General features: G+C 43.1%; 1 protein-coding gene across 1 annotated transcript in view; it reads left to right on the top strand.

Moving 5' to 3' along the window:
• The window catches only part of LOC109514941 (uncharacterized), a 28,146-nt gene that overhangs the window by 14,415 nt on the left and 7,311 nt on the right, over positions 1-6,420 (top strand). The gene's annotated exons all lie outside the window — the stretch shown is intronic.

Here is a 6,420-nt window from a genome sequence, read left to right as displayed (position 1 = left end):
TGGAGTTTGTGTGTGTGTGTGTGTGTGTGTGTGTGTGTGTGTGTGTGTGTGTGTGTGTGTGTGTGTGTGTGTGTGTGTGTGTGTGTGTGTAATTAAATTGAATATAGAGCAAAGGGGATTACACCACAATGATGCAGTGGTTAAGTATCTACCTCATAGCACAAAGGTCCTAGCTTAGGCCCCCCTGTGTGAAGTTTGGATGTCCTTCTTATGCTTGTGTGTTTTTTTTTGTGTGTGTGTGTGTGTGTGTGTGTGTAATTAAATTGAATATAGAGCAAAGGGGATTACACCACAATGATGCAGTGGTTAAGTATCTACCTCATAGCACAAAGGTCCTAGCTTAGGCCCCCCTGTGTGAAGTTTGGATGTCCTTCTTATGCTTGTGTGTTTTTTTTTTCTTTTTCTGCACACTACAGTTTCATTAGACATTTCAGAAACATCCATGTAAGTTTAATGTAAAACTCTAAATTTCCCCTGGGTGAGAGTATGAATCGTCTGTTTTTTGTCACCATTCCAATTGGCTGGTGACCATTCCAGAGCAAAGCCGTAGAAAACAGTCAGGACTTTCTTTGTTTTCACCGCACTGCTCTGTCATTAGTTAAAACCATGTCAAGTGGTATATGGACGTCATATTAGCTTTAGTCATTTTTTAAATTACTTGAGCTACAAAAACAACTGCAAACAAAACAAAACATGAATGCAACATAGCGGGGCCTGTGTCGACAGCACTTTGTAAGATTATCTAAATCGTGCTAGCGGGCAAGATAGAATCCAAACTACAAGCAAACAAACAACACAAAACCAAAAAAAAGCAATCAAAAGCAAAGTAAGGAAACTTCGCACTAGCAAGAAAGAAACAACCCTGAACACAGAATTGGTCAACCATACCATCCATTAATTTTCTGAACCGTTTCATCCTCACAAGGGTCGCGGGGCAAGCTGCAGCCTATCCAGCTGTCTTCGGGTAGTAGGCGAGGGACACCCTGAACCGGTTGCCAGCCAATCGCAGGGCACACAGAGACGAACAACCATCCACGCTCACACTCACACCGAGGGACAATTTAGACTACAGTGTTCAGTCAGCTTGCCATGCACATTTTTGGAATGTGGGAGGAAACCGGAGTACTCAGAGAACACCTACGCAGGCATGGGGAGAGCATGCAAACACCACAGGAAGGCTGGAGCTGGAATCGAACCCGGTACCTCTGTGCTGTGAGGTCGATGCACTAAATACTTCACCGGGCCGCCCAAACATACCATGTTATAAAAAAAGTAATAATAATTTAAGAGTAAGATGGGCTGGGCTAGCACCGTCTTATTGTACGAGCACGGAACTGCTGTCCAGATACTGTACAGCGGGCGAGAGGCCAACGTGCCATGCATGTCGTTGTTGATATTGCCTTGTATAGATTGTGAAAAAATGTTTGTGTCTGCTAATCTCATTTCAAACATTTTATCCTCGGTGATGTAATACCACGCAGGCATGAGGGGAAAATGCAAACTCCACACAAGAAGGCTGTTCCGTTATACGAAATCTTTTTCTCTGCTCTTGCCTCGCGGCGAGATTCACTACAACGAAAACAAGCCTTCCGCAAAAGTCTAATCCAATCTCAGCATGCCACAGCGACCTCTACTGCTTTGTTCGGAAATGGCAACAGCAACCACCACACTGGTTTACACATGCGCAGTAGTACAGGAAGTATTTGTTTAAGACGCAGCACGAATGATGCATTGCTAAAATGGTGACAAAACAGACCTTTGCATATCAAGGAGTTAGGAAAAGAAAAGCTTTCACGCTTAAAGACAGATTAAAGGTAATAAAAATGAAAGGAGGAGGAAACAAAATAAAAGACATTATGCAAGAAATTGATGTAAGTGAAAGTAAATTTTGCAATTTATTTCCCTTTTTTTCTTTCTACCCTGGCTATATGAAGTGTCAAGTAAGTGTATGCTCATACTTATGCACTATTGGAATAAAAATAAAAAGTACACATATATGTTTTATATGTGGTGATGTAAGGGGAAAAAAAGGTCATCACCATAGTTGACAGCAGTGCTATGTAAACGTCACGTTTCACACACCGTGGCACGCTTTGCTAGGCAAATGTCAAGTGTCTTTCTGCGCTGCCTCCAGGTTCTATCTCTCACATTCTCTCTTACTCCCTAGCATGCACTGCAACGAGCCCATCCCCTACCCAGGCAGCCATCTTGGCACTCTCCTTGGGAGACTGATGCAGTGACTGATTGTGTGGGAAGTTCCTCTGTCACCATTAGCTGAGGTGGAGGCACCTGTCAGAGAGCGCATTAGGAGTTTTTCTGAACTCCACTTTGCCTCGCGAGTCATGAAGAAAGGGGTTGGGTTAGCTGGCTACTCCTGTTATTCATCACTTGAGGTGAGATCTGGATGCTGTGAAATGAAGTTTGACGGATACATTGCAGTAAAAATGAATATGTACAGTGCTCAACATCAATGAATCTTCCCAAACAAATGTTCCAAAACCTCAAGATTACTGTCATATGAAGTATTTTCTATGATGCAGCTCTTCAATTAAAATTTGAAAGGCTCTGACTGCAATGGATTTCTAAGGTCCTGACCGCAAAATGCCAAACCGTAGAACAATAGCACACTTTTGTTCAATATGACAGGATTTCTTTGTGCTTTTGCAAATACGATGCTATGCTTTCAAAGAAAACAAACCTCTGTCTTTGCCTGAAATGAAACTATTTTGATCCTACTAAAGACAACAGTGCCAGCAAATTTGGGGGCTAAAAACACAGAAATACAGGGTGCCTTTAAAAAACAAAATCAAAACCCTTAATAAAACCATCCATTCTCAGTACTGCTCATTTTCTCTCGGGTAACAAATGTCCTGGCGCCTCTTCCGGACGCAGGGTACACCCTGAACTGGTAATTCGCCAGCCATTTGCAGGCCTCAAATAGAGAAGCAACAATTCACACTCACTTTCACACCTACGAACGACTCCTCAATTAACGTACGGTGGTTGTTTTTGGAATGTGGGAGGAAAATTGGGTCCTTAGAGAAAACCCACAGAGGCACAGAAAGAACATGCACCCTCCACAAAGAAGTGTGAACTCTGAACTGTAAGGCGGATGTGGTAACCAGTCATCCAGTGTGCCTTAAAATAGTCCACAGAACACCAACAACTTCAATATCCACTAAACAGGGACAAACTGGTCAGTCTTAGATTTCAGTATGAATGTAATTCTATTTTGATGCCTGCAACTCAATAAAAGCCTGCAAACAAGTTTTAGTAAAGCAATGCAGGCTTAATGACGAGCTCACTTTTTGTTGTTGTTCATGACGATCGCTATGCTCCCGGTGAATGACGAGGCTGGGAGTGAGCGCCTGATATTTTGAGCAGAAAAGGGAGCTTAAGTACGCTGGTAAAGGAGTGGTGTTTCGCTCCATGACACTATTGGTCAGGGTCTAGGACCAAATTGTGGGGCCATATAAGGCATGTCCCACTCTGCGGAAAAAAACAAACAAGCATAAATTCTGACATGCCAGACTTTGTGTTGTGCATGTGAAGCATCCTAGTTGCCCAGATTGACACAGGGCTAATGTTATGCTGGTTTACATTAAGATATCTTGTTGTGAGGCAGCCATTTGCCTTGACTGGTTGAGCCGAGATAGATTGAGAGACAAAATGGTTGTGCCAACGTGTGTTGGGATTCATGAAATTCAAGGTAGGAAGGAAAGAAAAAAAAAAAAAACAATGCCTGATTTCTAACAAGCAACATTACAGGCAATAAGTCAGCAGCCAATGCACTGTAATTTCTCTTGGAATTGAAAATTAGCAAATCATTCGGGAGGCCACAGTAAAGCTTATGGGATAGCAAATATTCTAATGATCTGCAAAAGGTTACCTGCTCATGATGCTGCTGTAACTTACTGATTTATCCACCAAAGACAATTTTATTGGCTTTTACTGGCTTCTAATTTTGCACTTTGCATTTGTACCATAATGTCAGCATTTAATTCACACAGTAAAATCAAGGAATGAGTAAATCTCATTCAGGCACCCTTGAGCATGGAGCTTTGGATCCAGCTGCATGGACAGGAACAGGAGTCCTTGCACAATGCTCCCTGCCATGAATGCAAATCAGCGCGTTGCTGAAGCAGCACTAAGATACCTTCTTCAGGCCATAAGGAGGACAAGGCTACAGTTAACCGTTTGTCAAATCTGGATCGGACAGCCAATGTTTGCAACTTTGTCAGACAGCAGATTGTTTTTTTTTTTTTTTGCACTGTTGGCAAACAGTACTAAAACTCGGCAATCATAAATCTATTTGCAGCCTCTCAGTTATTATGAAAGATTACTTGTATCAACACTGCTGAAAACAGTAAGAGGCAACACAACTGCAACTCCGAGGTAATCACAGTCATGGGTTGGGCCTTCTTTGACCACCACCTATTTCACTTCTATTACAATTTGGAGGGTCATTTTCCAATTATCTCACTAGATCTTTAATTGAGCTATAGATGCATTCTCTGTATGACTACTTACTGCTTTTTAAGCAGTATTGGTAATAAGCCACATTTCCATTCATAACATTTGATTCTTTTATTTGATTCTCAGCCTTGCAAAAAGCCAGCAGGAAACAAAAGCTTGCTATGAGTTGGGGTAATCCTTGGCCTCCTTCAAATGAACAGGCCTGAATCACAAACACTACAATTGCTCATTGTGAAGAGACCACTGGAATCTCGCAATATTTGCAACCAGGAATATTAAAACAGAACTACAGAGAGACGTTGGGTTTGTTCTTCTTCAAAAGGAAAACAAAAGAAAAGAGACAAGGTTCATGTGGAGGAACAAAATCACTGCAGCACTGGGACTTCGTTACAAAGAATGACACGCCAGCAGAAATTCAAGTGAAACAAAATGCATTGAAACTAACTTCAAACAGATGAGCAGGGAAGGAGGTGGTTGACGGACATGAGGAGCATTTATGGCAGGAGGGACAGACAAAATGAAACTAATGAGACCAACTCAGCGACACAGCAAATAAAGTATTAACAATCCCCAAAAGGAACCCACCCTACCCACTTTCCTGTCATTGAGTGAAGGGAGTGCTGTGTCAGTAAAGCTGGATTTACACAGCAGGTCCGAGTGCCCACTTCCATTTGAATGCCTATATCCATAGATGTAATAGATGTACATTAAATAAAGAAAAGAAAAAAAAGAGGGTCTCACTGTTCAAACAGACTGAAACTGAGCAAAAATACTCGCTGAATAGTTGCGATTTATGTTTGACATCAGGTTGCTTCTGCCGATGTCGTAATGCGTTGCTCCTCACTCATGGGCTGTTTAAGATAGCAGACAACCCCAAAGTTAGCCGAAAGCTAACGACTTGAGTCTCACCCCGATTGCTGGTAGTTTTAATCAATGAATATCAGAAGCACAAAGTGAAGCTTCACTGGCAGGTTATTATGTCCATTCATGCAACTTAATCCGTCATAGAATAACATACATCATGACACTATTCGGTGCTGTTATACTGTCAGTGTCATAATATTTTTTGGAATAAACTTGTTGTCGTTGTTAAATCCAGCTTTCATCTTAGACAGCTGGCGAAAGTAAAACCTCTCCTTTCTCATGAACAGCTTGAGACAGTAATTCATGCCTTCGTCATATCCCGGCTCGATTACTGCAATGCACTTTACTTTGGAGTTAGCCAATTCTCCATTAAGCGTTTCCAGCTGGTCCAGAATGCTGCTGCTCGCCTCTTGACTGGTACTCGTAAGAGGGAGCACATAACTTCGACTCTGGCATCCCTTCACTGGCTCCCTATACATTTTAGAGTTCTTTTCAAGTTCCTATTATTTGTTTTCAAATCTTTAAATGACCTCGCCCCACCTTACCTCTCTGAGCTCATCCGCCCCTACACACTTGCCCGGCGCCTCAGGTCTGCGGACCAGACATTATTAGAAGTACCAAACTACTAAACGGAGGCTCAGAGGGGATTGAGCCTTTTCCGTTGCTCGTCCCTCTCTCTGGAATGACCTCCCACTGAACATTCGGCAAGCCCCCTCGCTGCCCATCTTTAATAGGGACGAGGAGAGGGTAATCAGCAACTAGTTGCACCTGCGTGATGGGAATCCGTCGCAGAGACCTGACTGGACCCAGTCAGCAAAATTGGTCTGGCCCAGCTCTGGCGCGGACACGGCACGACACTCGGCCCACATACCGCAATGAATGACGGTCCTGCAGTGGCCCGGGTCTGGCATCCATGATCCGGGCCGCATTCGGCCCGGATCTGAGCCGCATTGTATAACCATATCCGACCCTACTCCGGCCCGACGCTGGGCCAGAACAGGTTCCTGATATCAGCCTTAATTCAACCTCAACTAAGCCACATCTTTCATGAGCCATATTTGACCCACATTAAAAAAAAAA

This window comes from Hippocampus comes, unplaced genomic scaffold, assembly GCF_001891065.2.
Source record: "Hippocampus comes isolate QL1 unplaced genomic scaffold, H_comes_QL1_v1.1 scaffold41, whole genome shotgun sequence".
In the NCBI taxonomy this organism is placed as follows: Eukaryota; Metazoa; Chordata; class Actinopteri; order Syngnathiformes; family Syngnathidae; genus Hippocampus; species Hippocampus comes.
This window is presented reverse-complemented; position numbering and strand designations above follow the sequence as displayed.